A 20397-nucleotide genomic window follows, 5' to 3' on the forward strand; every position below is an offset into this window, starting at 1 on the left:
TGGACTCAGAATGGAGAGTGCGTGCTGATTGGTTTGTGAGTATGCAAAAAAGATTAAAGCGAAGACATCACTCAAATGTGGGCATGACAGTGTAGAAAACCAATTAGGAAAGGGTAGGTATATGTAAAATAGGTGAAGGGTGGGGATCAATCAGAGGAAAGCATGGAGGATTTAACCTGTAGCTTGGCTTTCAGGCTTTAAGCTGTCTTTGGCTTCGAGGTGGGGTTTCACCAGGGGCCCGCCCCTATCTGCCTAGGCATTTGGCTGCCTCCTGCCACTCTCAATACCACTCTTGTTTATGGGAATTTCTAGTCATCTAATTTTGCTAGCAATTTATCTGAGTTTTGTTTTTTGTGGGTTGTGTGTGTGTGTACTTGCTTTGCCATCACAATTGTATTTATAGTTTTCAGGAGTAGTTTTGGGGAAAAGCAAAAATATGACACATCATTATCCTGCCACTAGAAGTGTGTTACTTATTTATAATTTTATTTGCTTATAATCAGACTACACGGTCCCTAGAAATTTTTACTTCTAAAAAATTTATTAAGACTTTCTATGTAACTAAGTAGAGGTTTAAATGACATAAATGTGTAGGATGATCGTAAACTTTGCATATATATATGTAATAAGAATTGCTTGAAAAGAATGCAGATTTTAACTTTAGAAAAGCCTCATTTCCAAAATTTAACCCTGTATGTAGTTTTATGGAAAATTATATATAATGTCTTTCAAGTTTATCTTAGTCAAATATATTCATTATTTACTCTCTTTTTTTTAGTTTTAATCCACTTCATTTGTCTAGTTCTGAGAGGCATGTTGCAGAATTCAACAATATTTTTTCTTATTTTTTTGTATTTGAATAATCTTTATCCTTTCAGCTGTGCTATCAATTAAAAATATATTAAGCTAAAAGTAATAAAAAGGTCAGTTACAACCAGGTGTCTCATGCCTGTAATCCCAGCACTTTGGGAGGCCAAGGTGGGTGGTCGGGAGTTTGAGACCAGCCTGACCAACATGAAGAAACCCCGTCTCTACTAAAAATACAAAATTAGCTGGGCGTGTGTGGCACATGCCTGTAATCCCAGCTACTCAGGAGGCTGAGGCAGGAGAATTGCTTGAACCCGGGAGGCAGAGGTTGTGGTGAGCTGAGATCATGCCATTGCACTCCAGCCTGGGCAAAAAAAAAGTCACTTACTTTTGCTCAATTAAATAGAAGGATATTTATCTAACTTAATAAAAAGTTAGCATCTCAAAATCTAGAGCAAATATCTCTGTGGTAATATTGCCTTTCCTTCATCATCACAAAATGACTTGCAACTCCAGCAGAGACATGTACAAGAATATTCATGGCAGCACAATTTATAATAGTCCAAAATTGGGGAAAACTCAAATTTCCATTCATTGTACAATGAGCACATCAACAAATCATGGTGTTTTTATATGATTAAATACTATGCAATAATCAGAATAAAGGAACCACTGCTATGCTCCATACCATGGATGATTTTAATAAATATTTTATGCATTTAGATTTCAACACCTAGGAAAGCTGATCTGTGGTGTTAAAAGTCATAATAATGGTTAAATTTAAGGAGTAAATGGTATCAGGAATTGTCATTACAGGCCATTCTAGATGCTGATAATAATCTCAATATTGATATGAATGACTGTAACACAGGTAGTTTACTTTGTAAAAAAAAAAAATTTTTTTTTTTAAATTTTTTGAGATGAAGTCTCACTCTGTCTCATGGGCTGGAGTGCAATGGCATGATCTCGGGTCACTGCAACCTCCATCTCCCAGGTTCAAGTGATTCTCATGCCTCAGCCTCCCGAGTAGCTGAAATTACAGGTGCGCACCACCTCACCCAGCTAATTTTTGTATTTTTAGTAGAGACAAGGTTTCACCATGTTGGCCAGGCTGGTCTTGAACTCCTGACCTCAAGTGATCTGCCCACCTCGGCCTCCCAAAGTACTGGGATTACAGGTGTGAGCGCCTGGCCTTCTTTGTAAATATTTATGGATCAGTATACTTAAAATTTATTTACATATCTGTGTTTATGTATCTTTCAATACAAAGTTTACATGATAAAATGATCAATGGAAAAGTTAAAACAAAATATTTACTGGATTTAATAACTCAATAATTAAGTTTAATAGCAGATTGTAGTAGTTTAGGAGACAATTATGAAGCTGTAAAGTCATCAAAAAGTAGTTAACTGACAAAACACATCAATCTATATGTTAAACATAAGATTAAATTTAAATGTTAATGGAATAATATTCTAATTAAAAACAATATTTAATTAACTAACATTTAATTAGAGACACAGTGTTGAGAGATGAGTGCAGGTTGGGGAGTACTTCGTAGTGGGAGAATGAAGCTCAGAGAGATCTTGTGGCTTCTTCAGTTCAGTATGTTAAGATGCCATATTATGGGGTATCATTTTCTGACCCCCAACAATGCAATGATTTTATTTCTGAAATATTCAATGAACATTAAAATTGTACAAAAAAATACTTTGACTTTATATGTCTCACAGAATTAGATTCTTTGATTACTAACTTGCTTTTCAACTATACGAATGGTGGGCCATTCAAATCAAATAGAAGGTAAAACAATTCTCTGTTCTATGTGACTCAAAATGCATTTTGAAGACAGTTTTAACACCCCTGTGATTTCATCCCTGACCAAATCAATCAGCAGTTCCCATTCCTTAGCCCCCCAAACACCAAATCATCCTTAAAAACCCTAACCTCCAAATTCATGGGGAGGCAGATTTGAGAGATATTGCCCATCCTCCCCACTCAGCGGCCCTGCAATTATTAAAATTCAAAATGACAGGATGTCTAATAGTCTTGGTCTTCAACTACTAAATAGCAGTTCTCTCTTATTATCGGGACAACCACAAATGTCCCCATGTATTTCCTAAATATTCCCTAGAAGAGGCACTGTCTCCATGGAGAACATTATTCCCATGTAGAAGAATAGTAGAGTGCTGAGAAGCTGAGATAGTAATGTCTATGGATCACAGTTAATAAATGACTATTGGAATACATTGCCAATATACACATGTGCAATCATATTGAGTAAACCAGGGTATGTCTATAAAGCATGTACAGTTCCTACAATCCATAGGCCATTGTCTTTGGCAAAATGTCTGGCCCCCCATTCAGTTTCTTTCTCTTTAGTCTCCTACAACCTACCTCTTTTCAGCCCTTCAAGTACTTCAAGATCAAGCTGTCCCTTCTCTGGGCTGGTATAAGGGCAGAGAAAACAGTGTTCTTGTTCTGAAGACATAGGCTTGCCTTTGAGATGATAGAAATAATCCCTGAGGCACAATTCTGGTGATAATGAAGCACCATTATATGGAGTAATTTAACTCCTCATCGCATCCAACAACTCCACTAAAAAATAGATTGTAGCTTCCCCTTTTCCACAATCAAAGTGCCCACTAAACTGTTTTTGGAAATGTAACTGTCTTCATTTAAATGAATCTAAAAACGGCTGATAGCTTTAATAAACTTTTAACTGGCTTCTAGACATCAAGTTTTCAAACAAAACATTGAATTCTAGTCCTAGAGCCTCTCATTATATTTAGTTTGTTTGCAGACAAAAAAATATGTGTGTAAACTCTGATCTGTTAACTGACATTTATCTTGTATTTCTGTCTCATTCAAAACAAACTCTTGCATTCATTTCCCCTTGAAAAACAGGGAAATAAAGGGAGAATTGGCAAAGAAAAAAAAAATATATATATATATATATGTATGATAGAACTTTTCTCAGAGAAACAAAATCCATGTTATGGCCCAGTGAGGTTCTTCTTGCCCACTGCATGGAAAACACCAATACACTGAGACAGTAGATGTTGCAGCAAAGAAATAATTTTAATAATTGCAGGGCCACTGAGTGGGGAGGATGGGCAATATCTCTCAAATCTGCCTCCCCATGAATTTGGAGGTAAGGGTTTTTTAGGATGATTTGGTGTGTGTGGGGTGCTAAGGAATGGGAACTGCGATTTGGTCAGGGATGAAATCACAGGAGTGTCAAAACTGTCTTCATGTCCTGAGTGACTTCATGGGTGGGAGTCACAGAACCAGTTGAATCAGTTCTTTGGCATGGGTCACGGGTCTGGGTGGCATCAGTTGGTCTACCAGAATGCAAAGTCTGAAAAATATTTGAAAGACCAGTCTCAAGTTTCACAAGTTACCTGTAAGAGCAATTGGTGAAGTTATAAAATTTGTGAGCATTGGGTACAAGAATCCTGAGCAGTAAGCAATTATAAAAAAGCAAGCTAGGAAACAATGACCAGCTATTGTTTAACTATGCCTATATCTTAGCACAGTTCAAGCTCCCAACATAATTGTAAACTGTGGTCTTTCATTAGTCTGATATAGTCACTTTCAGTCCCCAAACAAGGAGGCGGGTAGTTTTGGTACAGGAATTATGCTGAATTCCTCCCATAGTTGGCTTGGCCTACATACAGGAATGAGAAAAGGCAGGTAGCTTGAGGTTAGAAGCAAGGTGGAGTCAGTTGTGTTAGACTTCTCTTACTGTTATAATTTTGCAAAGACAGTTTCACACGCGTCTTGCCACCTCCATCCCCTTGCTTGGGCCCTGCCCTGGGTGGGTTTATTTATACCAGATTAATAAAAGCTTTCAGTAACCTTTATAGAATATCTCTGAAAGTAACATTATGAAGAAACTTTGTTTCAAATTGTCATAAAGTATTTTGTCTAATCAATTATAAAACAGATTTTAGTCATTTTAATTTACATAAAACAGTTTCCAACCACAGATGTGTTTTTATGGAATAGCTTCATTACCTATTGAATGTGCTTAGAACTTTAAGCTAAACATCCTTGTTTTTTACTTTTTTGGTCAGGCACAGATGGCAGCATTACCACATGTATGATTTATTTTTGAAGTGAACTTATATAACAAACAACCCTACTATGCATATGTATATTTTCATAACTTTAAACAATTCTAAATTCAAATAAACCAAGCATTTTTAATTTATTTTGCTAATTATGAAAATTCACTTATCTAATCTGTAAATACCTTTTCCATCTGGTATATAACGTAATGATACTCTTTACTGTCACTGTTAATCAAGCTGTTGATTTCAGAATCATCAATTCAGATAGCATCTGGGCATCTTTCATTCCATTGTAGGTGATTGATACATTCAGACAGATACAAAGAAACCTCATAAAAAGCTGTTTGACTTCGTGGAAACACTCTAAATAAATATGTCACATAACAAAGTCTAATCAGTTAATATTTAAATGACTAAATAGTTTAAGTCATGACTATGGCTCATTGGTGACAACAGGCTAACTTTGTTAACATCACTATAACATTTTAAAGAGCTTGGAAAAACATGCTATTTTCACCAGAAAGTTTAAACTTGTGCAAATGTCCAAAACCATATTAGATAAAACCTGATCAATAACCATTACCTTAATAATACAAAATGGTTGCTATGAATTTATTCTAAAGGAACTCTGAATTATTTGTATATTTCTCTATGAATTTAGCTAATTTTTAGCTCAGTTACTTCTGGTGTAGCATGTGCCCAAAGTCTGCATGTTTTATAATATGATGTGTGCAAAACAACCTTTGGAAAATAATATTAAAGCTTTTCTAAGAACCATCATTTCTTTAGCATATCATCTAAAGTCATTAAATTATTAATATTAGATACCATGAAAATAGTTCTTAGAATAGTCAATTAGAATGTAAAGACTAATTTCCAATTTATGAATCATACAGATTCTTTATGTTTACTTTTCCTTTTTCATTTATCAACATTTAAGTCACCTCATTAGTTATTTCTGGTTCCATAAAGACAAAGATGAAGAAAACATGGGAAAATTCAAAGGGCTGAATTTGTAATTTGCAGATATGATACACACTTTCTTGAAAGAAGTTCACATTCCTAATGAACTGCTCATAAGTCATTTGCAGATTTCAGTAGCCTTTAGTCTTCAGTACTCTGGGTGCCACAATATTGACTGATAAGTTTTATTTTTTCAATTGTGTCATTATTGTTTAACTAGATTGTCACACTAAAGACCATTTTTATAATACTTTGTATAAGATTTCATTTTAATGGGCTATAATCTCGAGTGTAAGAAAGAACTATATCATAATTGTTAGGTTTCTTTTTTTTTTTTTGAGACGGAGTCTTGCTCTGTTGCCCAGGCTGGAGTGCAGTGGTGTGATCTCAGCTCACTGCAAGCTCCGCCTCCTGGGTTCACACCATTCTCCTGCCTCAACCTCCTGAGTAGCTGGGACTACAGGAGCTTGCCACCATGCCCGGCTAATTTTTTTGTATTTTTTTTAGCAGAGACGGGATTTCACTGTGTTAGCCAGGATGGTCTCGATCTCCTGACCTCATGATCTGCCTGCCTCGGCCTCCCAAAGTGCTGGGATTACAGGTGTGAGCCACTGCTCCCAGCCATTGTTAGGTTATTTTTAATCACGCATAGAACCTAGCCCAAAACCTCACAGAATAGGCTTTTGATAGAATATGGTTGAATATATTAAGTATTTGCATTGTTTTAACTATTAGGCTGTTGTCTAAAGGGGGCTATATCAAAACTTATGATCATTATCAAAAATCCATCATATTGGTCTTCAAGTGAAGATATTGAAAAACACAGTTTACAGGACTTCACAAAAATATTCACATTCTTAAGAGACTGTGATAATACCAGATGGCAGATTGTCAACAGTGATATTTTACAATGTTTACAGAAGTCATGGATCATATTCTAGTAGAAACAGCTTTATTTTCCAAATAGGATTCTAATTTATACACCACTAAGGCAAACAGGGAGTCACTGATCTGGAAGCTCATAGTCATGCCGTTAAAGTGAGATGGTTCCAAATTTATGACACTTTATATTTTTTACCTGTTCCTTTGGCCACAATGGTGTCCCTTGTTTTTTACCTGCTTCCCCCGCACGTATCTAATATAGAATGTTGGACCTGGGAATAAACAACACTTTCATTCAGAAAGGGGAGGAATGGGAGACAGCAGTTAGCAGTTCTGAAATCCCTCAGGGTAGACATTGTGAAGTCCCCATCAGGAGGTGGTGACAGGCCTTGATCAGGTCTGATTCCGTATTCTAACAGCTCCTCTCCATTCAGTTGGTCTCCATGCCCCCCCAGGTCCACCTTCTGAGAATGTCTTCTTGCTGTTATACTCACTGGTTACATTGGAAGTGGCTGTTTGAAAATATGTCCTTGGAGGCTGACCAGTGTTTGCAGCCTGGTTTCTCATAATTCATATAGGTCTGTTGTATGTAGACATAAAGTAATAAGAGGTAGGAGAATAATTGTGGCCACAATAAAAATATCAAAGACAGTTAAAATAACAGAAAGCAGTGGTTTCCATTGTCACCTTCTCAGAAGCCTGTGACTATTTTAACAGACTTTTTTTTGGTTGCCTTCTACTTCACATCCCTTCCACTGTTTTTTTAGTAGCAGAAATGAGATGGAGTAGAGAGTCCCATTTTAGGGGCCTGCAGGCCACCCCAGCATAGAAAAGAAGGAAAATCTTGAATTCCTTCAAGGGAAATTCCAGGCACCTAGTTAGCCCTGAGAAGTAAATAAGTAACCTGATTAGCAAAACAGCAATAATAGCCTCAAACAATAGCCAAGGAAGTTTGGGTGCAGATGTGTTTGGTTTCCTACAGAAACTAAATATAGCATGTTAACATATGTCCCATAGTTGTCTTTCAGAAAACCAGCCTCCCACCGAGATCCCCATAAACAGATTCACTGACACATAAACCCTAGATAAGGAGGAATTGAACACTAAGCTCTGACCACTGTAATTTGTTCTAAATTTCTTCCTGAGGAGTTTGGAGGGAGTCACACACCCAGGCCAGTTAACACTTTTTTTTTCTGCTGACCCCAAATTTTTAAACAACGCTTCTCTCTTCCTTCACAATTAGAAGTCAGAAAGTTTTTGAATGTACCTACCACCTATAAGCCCCCCTTCAACATATCACACCCTTTTAGGCCAAAACCAATGTGTAACCTCCATATATTGATTTATGATTTGGCCTATAACTTCTGCTTTCCTGAAATTTTCCCCTGCCTTTAAAAACTGTTACTGCCAAGCCATCAAGGAAGTCAAAATTTGAGCACTAGCTGCCTGGTCTTACTTGCTTTGTACCTGCAAATAATAATGCTTTCGTTTCTGTCTCTGCAAAAACCTCTATGTGGATATCTGGTTTTACTGCACCTGGCAAGTGGACCTCAGTTTTGTTCGATAACAGCAACAAAAGAGCCGAAGCTGAGTCATAAGCAGCATCTCAAGGAGACTGTCCATTAAATTAGTATCACTTCTATCCTTTCTGGTTTGGGTGTTTTGTGTTTTTTGTTTTTTGTTGTTTTTTTTTTTTTTTCCAAACCTATGATTTACTCAAATATATTTCCAATGGCTTTTTTTTCTTAAGTTTAACCAGAGTTTGTTTCTGTTATATAAAACCAAATAATCAAAATTGACACACTCAAATCCAACTTTGGTTTCCACTTCCTGAAAATGGTCCACATTAGAGATTTTGAAACTTAAAAGAGACACCTCAAGAGTTCTGAGAAAAAACATCCATACTCCAGAGCAAGGGTTCTTAACCTGGGATCTTTGGATGAGATTCAGGTAGCACCTAAACCTCCCACAATTGTACTTATTTTCTTTTATAGAAATTCATAGCTTTCATCAGGTTCTTTTTTATGAGGGGTTGGGGGACAGGGTCTCACTCTGTCACCCAGGCGGGAGTGCAGTGGTATGATCTCAGCTCACTGCAGCCTCAACCTCCCAGACTCAGGTGATCCTCTCACCTTGGCCTACTAAGTATCTGGGGCCACAGGTGTGCTCCACCACCACTCCTGGCTAATGTTTGTATTTTGTGTAGAGACAGGAGTTCACTATGTTGCCCAGGCTGGTCTCAAGTTGGGGTCAAGTGGTCTGCACACCTTGATCTCTCAAAGTGCTGGGATTACAGGTATGAGCCACAGTGCCCAACCCTCATCAGGTTCTTAAAGAATATGTAACCATAAAATACTGCTGTTCTGGAAATTTAGTTTTCAAATAGCATAAGGAAGTACAACAATAAAAGATTTTCATCTAGTGAAATTTTTTTTTTGAAGAATGGCTTAATTACTTGGAGAAATTCACTTGGAAATAATTGAAGCTATTTGATATTAGAATGTATCTATAAACCAAAAATAAAATTCTAAGCTCCCCAATCAATTAAATGGAACCCTCCTCTCAGCCAGGGTCATTCTTAACTTAACCTGAAAAGCTAGTTCAGGTCATGAGGGGATGTGGGGATCAGACATACCTCATTATATTCTCCTCCCATTGGAATTCAGGCACAGCTGACTAGCATTAACATTAAAACAGAGATGTTAAGACTTACAAAGTCAACTCTTTGTAGCAATAAGATGCCAACATGACAGATAGCAGGCCCTAAAAGAAATCAAAGTATTTTACCCCAAAATATATTTCTTTGGTATATTTTGAAATGGCCCTGCAAAGCTGCCTCTTGTGGGGAAAATCTAAATTCTGTAGTGAATCTTCTTCCCTTTCCAGGTCTTTTTCCAGAAGAGAATTAACTAAGGGTCTGGCACCTTTTTAAGTCTGATAAGAAACATTTGCAATCAATTCTCCCTGAAGCCCGCGACCTGGAGACTTCAGCTACATAATAAAAGCCTCCATCTCCACAATTTCTTATCTTAACCCAGACACTCCCTTCTACTGATTCCAGGTCTTTAGAGAAACCCTTTCAACCAATGGCCAATCAGGAAATCTTCAAATTCACCCATGACCTGGAAGCCCGTCAACCAGTCCCTCTTTGACTCCTTCCACCTTCTCAGACTAAACCAACATACATCTTATATGTATTGATTGATGTCTTGTGTCTTTCTAAAACATATAAAACCAAGCTGTAGCCCAACCTTGGGCACATGTTCTCAGGATCTCTTGAGTCTGTGTCATGGGTACATCCTTAACTTTGGCAAAATAAACTTCTAAATTAATTGAGATCTGTCTCAGATACTTTTTGGTTTACATATCTACAAAAGATATTATGAAATTTATTTCTCTGAAGGTCCTGAAATATAATGTAAATTCTTTGGTTTAAATTTGTCCTCCTTGAAAAGACTGAGTTGGTTATCTTGGGAATTTTGAATACTTTCCAGTCCTATGCTTCAAGATTTCATATTGTGAACAAAAATAGGATGATATTTAAATACAAAATAATTTATCATGTCAGAGCTGTAGGCCAGCAGGTTTTAAGAAGGGAATAAGAGCAAAGAGATGTTCTACAAGGAGCAGGTCTATGCAAACCTACCTCCAAGTCCAAGGAAGCTAAGAAGCTGAAGAAAGAGACTGACATATCCAGTTTCTCAGAAGAGAACATTTAATAAGGATTTACAAACAGAAACCATGTCTGTGTCTCAGATGGCAGCAAGACAAGATAGTGGATTCCTGCACCATTACCCACCTGACTCAGAGTTTATTTGCCATAGAGAAAGAATACGTGATTCAGAAGGGATATGTAGGAGAATTGAAGTACAATAACATCAAGGTTGTTTTGATGTAAGGGCAGTACATTTAGGTAAGTACATGCCCTTACACAAGGAATAATAGATAAACTGGAAATCTTAAAGGCCTTCCCAGAAATGTCATTAAACAGAAGGCAACATGACAGATTAGCATCCAAAATAGAGTTGCTTTGGCCTCCACAGGTATTTAGCTGGAAAGTTTCAATTGAGAAGTAAAGGTGGAGACTCTCTCTTTCTGGAGTAGAACTGTCATGTGGGAGGTTAGAGAACTGAGGTGAGTAAAGATTCATTGGCTCGAATTAGTACACCACCCAAATGTTGCATTTGTGAATGTCAACATGAATTTTTGTTTGTTGTTTAGCAAACAAACCTCTTTATGTTTACAAAAGTGTTAAACAGATCCAAACACTACGGCAAGAAAATAAGCGTGTTTCAATCAGGGAGAAAAATAGAGTGCTTACTCAAATATACAACATTGCAGGCTTTGGTGTTCTTGTAAATCTGGTGGAATAATTAATTGAAAGGTGTTTTCTGTCCAGGCAGCTTTTGGTAGAACTCACCATCTATCTCAATGTACGCAAATGTTCTGTTCCACAAGTTAAAGACAGAACATGAAGAAAACTGCATGTGATTTACACTGCCAAGAGAATTTGGAAGTTCAGTATACTTATTTAAAATTGGAATTTAGCCCAGACTCTATTCTTGATAAAGGGAAAAAAGAAAAAGAAAAAACCACTTTAATAAAGTACAAGAACATTGGTTAATTGGGGATATAACACACATTTTCCAAGTAAAATTTCTGTTCAATCCTGCATAAAGGGTCAAGTGTGGCTCTTGATATACCAGTTCACCTTTTACATTTAAATAACAAGTTTCTTACCTTGGTGAAAAAAGCCAAAGTCTAAAATATTTGAAAAGGTTTATTCTGAGTCAAATAAGAGTGACCATGGCTCATAGCCCAGTTTCAAGAGGTCTGGAGAACATGTGCCTCAACTGGTTGAGTTACAGAGGTGGTGGGTTTACAGTGGTAACAGAAGTTACATGTAAAGACATAAGTCAATTCATGAAAGGTATATATTGGTTCAGCCTGGAAAGTGGGTCACTGGGACATCTAAAGGGTGAAGGAGCTTACAAGTCATAGGTGGATTCAAAGATTTTCTGATTGGCAATTGGTTGAAAGAGTGAAGTTTTGCCTAAGAAGTTGAAGTCAGAGCAGAAAGAAATGCCTGAATTAAGATAAGGGAGTTGTGGAAGCCAGGGTTTTGTTATGTAGATGAAGCCACAGGTAGTAGGCTTCAGAGAAAATCAATGGTAAATGTCTTTTCTTGGACCATAAAAGGTGTTAGATTCTCAGTTAAGTCTCTCCTGGATTAGGAAAAGACCTAGAAAGGGAAGAAGATTCTCTACAATTTTCCTTACAAGAGATGACTTTGCAGAGCCATATCAAAATATGTAAAAGAAAATATATTTGGGGATAAAATACTTTGAATTGCTTCAGGATCTCCTATGTGTCCTGTGATGCTATACCAGTCAGGTCGGACTTCGGTATCTTATTGCTACAAACAGTCTACTTTATCAGTCTTATGATCTCTATTTTATTGTTAATGCTGGCCTGTTGTGCCTAAACTCCAAATGGAGAGGTTATAACAGGCGTGTCCAACTGTCCCCCTTTCCTGTCATAGCCTGAATTAGTTTTTTCAGGTTTCTTTGGCATTCCTTTGGCCAAGGGGAGTCCATTCAATTAGTTGGGGGGCTTAGAATTTTATTTTTGGTTTACATTTATCTATTTGCTTTTCCAAAAATCTATTTGATAGACTCTGACTTCCAATCTGATTTTTTAGCCTCCCCACAAATCACAGTTGTAAATTCTGGAAATGATGCAGCAGAAAACCAAAGTAGAACTCTGAAAAGTGGTAAGAAGGTGAGCTGATTTTAGACCTCATGGCTGGGGGAAAAGCACAGTAGCACGGAGGCTTGCCTTCCCCCTGCCACCCACCCAACACACAAATGCTACCCAGACCTATTGTTTTCTGACCAGCAAAATAGCAAAGGAAGGAAGCCAAGGTAGGTTTTGTTTTCTCCTGCTTAGAATGTGAGTCCTTCTGACAACATCAGGTGAACAGACACCACTGGTAATGGTGATTGATTGACAGCCTTGCCATAAACAGGCAGCCAATGGAAACATTAATGTTCCCTGCCTGTCCTGAGACTCCCTTTTTCCACTGAGAGGTACTGAGCAGGTCAACGGAGCTGGCAGAGGGTACCAAGCTATGGCTGGTGCCTGGTCAAGGAAGCCTATTTGTCCCCATGAACTCAAGATTCTTCTCCCACCTAGAGATACAGATACCAGGCAGGGAAACAAAGAACTCAGTTTATAGCAAGTAGCCCTATATAGGAAGTCTTTTTGTGCCTACAGCAGGAGAGTCTTCTCCCCTGGCCAGAGGTAATAGAGAAGGCAGAAGGCACTGGTAGGGGAATCCCACCATGCCCCATTCCCATTCAGAGACATCCAGCAGCTGGCCTAAAGAAACCCTATTTTGTCCCTTAGGCAGCACCAGTAGAAACCAATGTGAACTCCCGAAGCACCAGATAAACCAGGTGGATGAAAATAATACCACAAAGGCTCTGACAATCAAAATGCCATTATACCTACAACCTACAAAAGTAAGCAAAGACCTGTATGCTAAAACTAAGCAGTGAGACAATCTTCTAAAATAAAAGATTAAAATAAGACTCAGTGTTTCCTGACAAAATAGGGGGGAAAGTCTAGAATGAAATTTAAAATAACCTTTCATAACAAGAACCAGAAAATCACAACTTGAATGAGAAAAGGAGTTGATATCAACACTGAGATAAATCAGATGTTGGAATTTTCTCACAAAGATTTTATAGTAGTTATCATAAAAATGCTTCAGATATCAATTATAAATTCTCTTGAAACAAATTATAAGTAGAACATATCAGAAAAAAATAGGAGTTATTAAAAAGAGAAATGGAAATCGTAGAACTGAAAATACAATAAAAGAAATAATCTGATGGAAGGGCTCATTGGTAGAGTGGAGATGACAAAGTATAGAATCAATGAATTTGAAGCAGAATAATCAAATTCACTCTTATAACAAGAACCATTGTGAACAATAGGAAGAAAACAGATTCCTTAAAACGTCAAAGCCTCAGGGACCTGTAAGATGATTAAAAAAAAATCCATCATTCATGTCAGCAGAGTCCCAGAAGAAAAGGAGAAAAAGTGGGGATGAAAGAGTGTTTGAAGAAATAATGGCTGACACAAGACACAAACCTACGGATCCAAGAAGCTGAGTGAATCCCAAACAGCATAAACTCAAAGAAACCTATGGCAAAATACCTAATTAAAGTTTTGAATAGCAAAAATAAGGAAAATGTCTCGAAACCAGCCAGAGAGAAATGATACATTATCTATATGGGAACACTCACTTAAAGGATGATAGATTTCTCATCTGAAACCACAGAAGCCAGGAAGAAAGTGGCATAATATTTTCAAATGCTGAAAGAAAAATAAATAAATAAATAAAACAACTGTCAACACAGAATTGTGGTGAAACTATCCTTCATAAATGGAAGGAAAATAAAAACATTCTCACGAGGAAGAAAACTAAAAGCATTATCAGAGATATGGTGGTTAAAGGAAATTCTCAAAAAGAAAGAAAAGGATAAAAGAAGTAATCTTGCAGCATCAGGAAGGAAGAAGGAATAACAGAGCATTTTTCTAATGAGCTTTATAAACTTATTAAAATTAAAAATTATCGCAGCATCTTGCATCCAAGATGATAATATTTAAAGTTTGGAAAGGTAAAGGAACTCAAATGGAAGTGAGGCTTCTATACTTCACTCGAAGTGGTAAAATGTTGGTACCAGTAGACTGTGTTTATATATATATATATATGTATGTATATATCTACTATATATGTATATATACACTATATATGTATACATATGAATATATGTTATATATGTGTATATATACTATATATATATCTAGAGCAACCACAACAAATTATACAAAGATACACATTCAAAAACTCTAAAAATAAGTCAAGATAACATCTTAAAAATTGCTCTTCAAGTATCTCACAGGAAAGTAAGACAAAAGAAACAGAGAAACAAAACCAGAACAAACCAGTAGTAAGTAAATAATAAAATGGCAGACTTAAGTGCTTACATATCAATAATTACTAAATGTAAATTATCTAATAGACCAATCAAAAAAGATATATTGGCAAAGTGGATAGAAAAGCACAGTTCAACTGTAGTGATTACAAGAAACTTATTTTAAATTTAGCAACATGGGTAGAAAGGTAAAAGTGGGCAAAATCATGCAAATATTAATATTTAAATAGCATGAAAGGCTATATTAATATAGCAAAGAAACTAGAGACAAAGAGCGATATTACATAATAATAAAGGGATTAACCCACTAGGAAGACATAGCAAGCCTAAATGCATATGTACCAACTAACAGAGTTTCAACACATATGAAACAAAAATTGATAGAACTGAAAGGAGAAATAAGCACAAACATACTAGATTTCCATAGCCTCCCCCACAAATTGATAGAACAACTAAGAAGAAAATTAGCAAGGACATAGGATATCCTAAAAACACTGTCTATCAATAGGATCTAAGTGACACATACAGGTTGAGTACCCTTTATCCAAAATGCTTGGGACAAGATCTGTTTCAGATATTGATATTTCTGGATTTTTAAAATACCTGCATTATACTTACTGATTGAGCATCCCCAATTAAAAAAATAAAAACTGAAATTTAAAATGTTTCAATGAGTATTTCTTTTGAGCATTATGTTGGTGCTCAAAAAGTTTTGGATTGCAGAGCATTTTGGATTTGGGATTTTAGATTAGAAATATAAAACCTATATAGAACACTGCACTGATCAACAGCAGAATACAAATTTTTTTTTGAGTGCCCATGAAAGTTCACCAAGATAAATTATATTCTGGGTTATAAAATAAGCCTTGACAAATTTTAAAAACTTGAAATTATAAGAGTGTTCTCTAACAATAATGGAGTCAAAGTATAAATCAGTAACAGAAAGAAAATCAGAAAGTAAATACATGAAAATTAAACACAGTTTAAAATAATTAAATAATATATAGGTCAAAGAGGACATCTCCATTGAAATAAAATAATATAGAGAGCTTATAAGAAGAAAAAACCCAGAACAAACAAAAATAATAAATATAAGAGAAAAAATCAATAAAGTTAAAAATAGAAAAATAATAAAGAAAATCAATTAAATAGCAAGGTTGGTCTTCAGAAAATAAATTGATAAATCTCTAGCAAGACTGACAAAAATAAGAGACACAATCACCAACAGGAATAAAGTAGATCCTGGACTCATCAAAGAAAAAAGAAGAAAAAGATAATATTATGAATACTTTTATGCTCACATATTTTACAACTTAGAATAAATGAACTAATTCCTTGATGACAGCAACTACCAAACTCAACCAAGATTAAACTGACGATCTAAATAGCCCTATGATGATAAATGAAATATAACTCATAATTTAAAAGCTCCTAAGAAAGAGATCTCAGGCCCAGATGGTTTCACTGATGAAATCTTCCAAACATTTAATAAAGGATAAACAACAATTTTACATGATCTCTTCCAGATAATAGAGATAAGGGAATGCTTCTCAAATCATTTGATCTGAAATCATTGATGATATCAAAACCAGACATAGCCAGTATAACCAAGGAAAACTAAAGACCAATATCTCTCATGAACTTAGACACAAAAAAATCCCCTACAAAATAGTAGCAAACAAAATACAACAATGTATATTAAAAAATTAAGCCCCATTATGAAATGGGAATTATTCCAGGTATGCAAGGCTGATTCATCATTCTTAAATCAATGTAATCCACCACATCAACAGAATACAAGAGGAAAATTTACATGATCGTATAAATCAATGTAGAAAAAACAATGAGCAATATTCAACACATATTTATGATAAAAACTCTCAGAATCATAAAAATAGAGGAAAATATTCAACTTGACTAAACATATCTCCAAAAAGCTTATAGCTAATGTCATACTCAATAGTGAAAGACAATGCTTTCTATCCAAGATCAGGAACAAATACTGATGTTGGCTTTCACTACTTTTATTCTACATACTGTAAGTTCTAGCTACTGCAATAAAAAATAGAAAAACACATGAAAGAAAGAAAGAGAGAGAGAGGAAGGGAGAAAGGAAGGGAGGGAGGGAGGGAGGGAGGAAGGAAGGAAAGAAGGAAGGGAAATCTTTATTTGAAGATGACATGATTACTAATGTAGGAAATCTCAAGAAATCTACCAACCAAACCTTGTAGAACTAATGCATGAGTTGAGAAAAGTCACAAGATACAAGATTAACATGCAAAAATTAACTACATTTCCATACACTAACAGTGAACATATAGAAACCTAAATTAACAACACAATACTATTTATAATCCATTCCACAGAAAATAAAATACTTAGAAGTATCTTTAGCAAATGATGTACAGGACCTGTATGCTGAAATTTATAAATTGATGATAAAAGAAATTAAAGAAGATCCAACAAAATGAAAAGACACACTGTTTATAAATTGGAGGACTCAGAAAAGATGTCAGTTCTCCCCAGTGTAATCTAGAGTTTGAAGATAATTTGAAGATAATTACTTAAAATTTCACCTAAGTTTTTTTATAGATACACACCAGCTTATTCTAAAATTTATGTGGGAAGGCACAAACCCTAGAATATCTAAAGCAATACTGATAAAGGACAATAAAGTAGGGGGGAGTACTCTACCCAACATTAAGACTTATCATCTAGCTATTACAATCAAAACAGTGGACTATTGGCAGAATGATAGACAATGGATCAATGGAACAGAATAGTAAATCCAGAAATATACCCACACAAATACGCCCAATTAATTTTTGACAAAGATATAAAGCCATTTCAATGGAGGAAAAATAGCCTTTTAGTAAATGGTTCCAGAAAAAGTGAATATCCACGGGAAAAAATAAAAAGAGAAAATAACCTCAACCTAAACCTCACAATTTAGACAATATTTAACTCAAAATGGATCATAGACTGAACTTGTAAAACTACAAAACTTTTAGAAAAAACATAGAATATCGTATTTGGATTAGACACGATTCTTAGATTTGATACCAAATATCACAATTCATAAAAGGAAAAATATCAATGAATTGGGCATCATCATAATTAAAAATTTGCTCTGTGAAACATGTGGAGAGGATGAAAAGTCAAGCCGCACTAGGAGAAAATATTTGCAAACTACATATCTGACAAAGGACTAGTATCTAGAATACACAAAGAATTCTTAAAACTCAACAACAATCAATACAATTAGAAAATTGGCAAATGACATGAACAGACGTTACTGAAGAAGATATGGGGTGGTAAACCCAAAAAAGATGGTCATCATCATTAGCAATTAGGGAAATGCACATTTAAATCACAATGTGATATCACTACATACCTGTCAGAAGGTCTAAAATAAAATATAGCGACAATACCAAATGCTGTGAGGACACAAAGAAGCTAAATCATTCATATATTGATGGTAGTAATATGAAATGGTAAAACCACTCTGAAAAACAATGTGGTAGTTCTTTAAAAAAAAAATAAGCCTACAACTACCAGATGACCCAGTAATTGAACATTTGGGTACTTATCCCAGAGAAATAAAAACTTATGTTCTCACAAACACTTTTACAAAATGTTCATAGTTGCTTTATTTGTAATTGCCCAAAATAAGAATCAGCTCCAATGTATTTCAATAGTTAAATGACTAAACAAATTGTAGTGTACCTATGTATGTGGATGGATGGATGGATGGATGGATGGATGGATGGATGGATGGATGGAGATAGATACACAGACACATACACACACAACATGGAATAGTACTCAGCAATGAAATGGGATGAACTATTGATACATGCCACAAGTTGGATAAATCTTCTAGGAATTATTTTGAGTGAAAAACCCAATCACAAAGGGTTATAGACTGTATCACCCAATTTATATAACATTGTTGAAATGACAACATTTTAGAAATGGAGGGGCAGATTAGTGGTTACCAGGGTTTGGAAGAAGGTGTGTAGTTTAGTCATAAAGGTCCACACAAGGTACCCTCGTCGTGTTGGAAGTGCACAGTATATTGACTGTGGTGGTGGATACACAAACCTACCTAGATGATAAAATTGTATTGAGCTAAATAAACTCACACAAATGAGTTCAACTAAAACTATGGAAATCTGAGTATTATGTAAGGATTGTATCAATGTCAATATCTTGGTTGTGACATCATACTACAGCAGAATACTGACTGGCTCTGTCCCTGAGGGGCTTGGGCTCTATTGAGATTTGCCCTGACCAGCTATGTTTTGCTTGCTTTATCCCTTGGTATGAATTGAATTATAGCAAGCAAAAGGTTGTCAGTAGTCTCCGCTGCTCTCACAATGAGAAGTTCAAGGCACAAACAAGAGCTTAGGAGGGTGATGATAAACCATGAGGATGATAAAGAAACACTTTGAATGGCGAGATTTTCCTTAAAGGCTCAAAAGAAGCACTGATTGCTCCTTGAATTCTCAACCCACATACCAAGCATTTGAAACACATCCTCAATTATTTGAAATCAGTATATTAATCCTGGCTTTCAAAGAGAAATTAAAACTACTTAATTAGCATTCCTTTCCAAGTGACTTTTCCCATCTGTTACACTTTCATTTGGCTGGAATTTTGTGTGTTAAGACACAGAGTGAAGACAAGTTAATTATGAAATCGCTTGATGCTACATTTAAAGATCTGTTGAGGTGTGAAATGATTCCCAGGCCTCAGATGCAATGCTGAGTAATGGAGTACCCAGAATAATCATAATCTGTAAAGACTTAAAACCAAAGAAACCCAAGGAGGAAAAAAGTTTGATGTGGCAAATTAATTTACTTCAATTCCCAGCAAAATTAAATTTCATTATGTAAATTTTTTCATTAGCAAAACAGAAAATAAGAGCTGTTTGTATAAATCTGCAGTGATTCAATATCCTTCCCTTAGTTCTCCCATATTCTTCCTTTTACTTTTCACTTCTATCCATCTCCTCCTCACAATTGCTAGAAGACATACACATGCTTATATCTCAAGGAAGGAGGTCTGTTCACTCTGTGCTCTTTGAATACTTAATTAGACTGCACTCTGTCAAAGACTTAATTAGACTGCACTCTACCAAAGAGTGTTGCCACTGGGTAGTTCATCTGAGTCTATCTTGGTGTTATTTTGCTTCCCTTTAACATCCATTAATTTGCCGATGAGCACCTCCCTGTCTTCGGTCTGGCAGTGGACAGAGGCTTGCTGTCACATTTTCAGGAACTTCCCACTTCACTACTCAGCCTCATTTACCTGTGTCCCCAGAAGGCAGATGTGTGGAATGAATTCAGGGTTTCCACATTAAAGCATTCCCGTGACCCAGTCTCTTCTTCCCTTAAAAATGACAACAAAGAGCAACATAAGAAGGAAACAAGAATTAATAAATGGTAGCTATATATGCGTTAGATGGAGAAAAAAATAGATTCCATTTGTCATTTTAAATTATGATGCACAAAATGAAAAGGCTTACTTTACCTTGGAGTCCAAAACAAGAGAGGCATCTCTATCAGGCAGCAGCAGGAGTGTAGAAACAGAGCTAGTGCTAGACCCCCAAATCTATGGTCCCGTCAAATGAACATTTATTCAGATTTAGTCAGATTTAC

The 20397-nt window shown here is 35.8% G+C and overlaps 1 long non-coding RNA gene across 1 annotated transcript; it reads right to left on the reverse strand.

The window, feature by feature from the left end:
• Window positions 1-3867: 3867 nt before the first annotated feature.
• On the reverse strand, window positions 3868-20128 carry LOC107975411 (uncharacterized). The gene is made up of 4 exons (XR_010158226.1): window positions 20048-20128; window positions 6925-7000; window positions 5066-5246; window positions 3868-4168 (listed from the first exon to the last, which is right to left on the reverse strand). It is a non-coding gene; the product is annotated as an uncharacterized LOC107975411 (long non-coding RNA).
• Window positions 20129-20397: the final 269 nt, after the last annotated feature.

Source organism: Pan troglodytes, chromosome 5 (assembly GCF_028858775.2).
Source record: "Pan troglodytes isolate AG18354 chromosome 5, NHGRI_mPanTro3-v2.0_pri, whole genome shotgun sequence".
Classification (NCBI taxonomy): Eukaryota; Metazoa; Chordata; class Mammalia; order Primates; family Hominidae; genus Pan; species Pan troglodytes.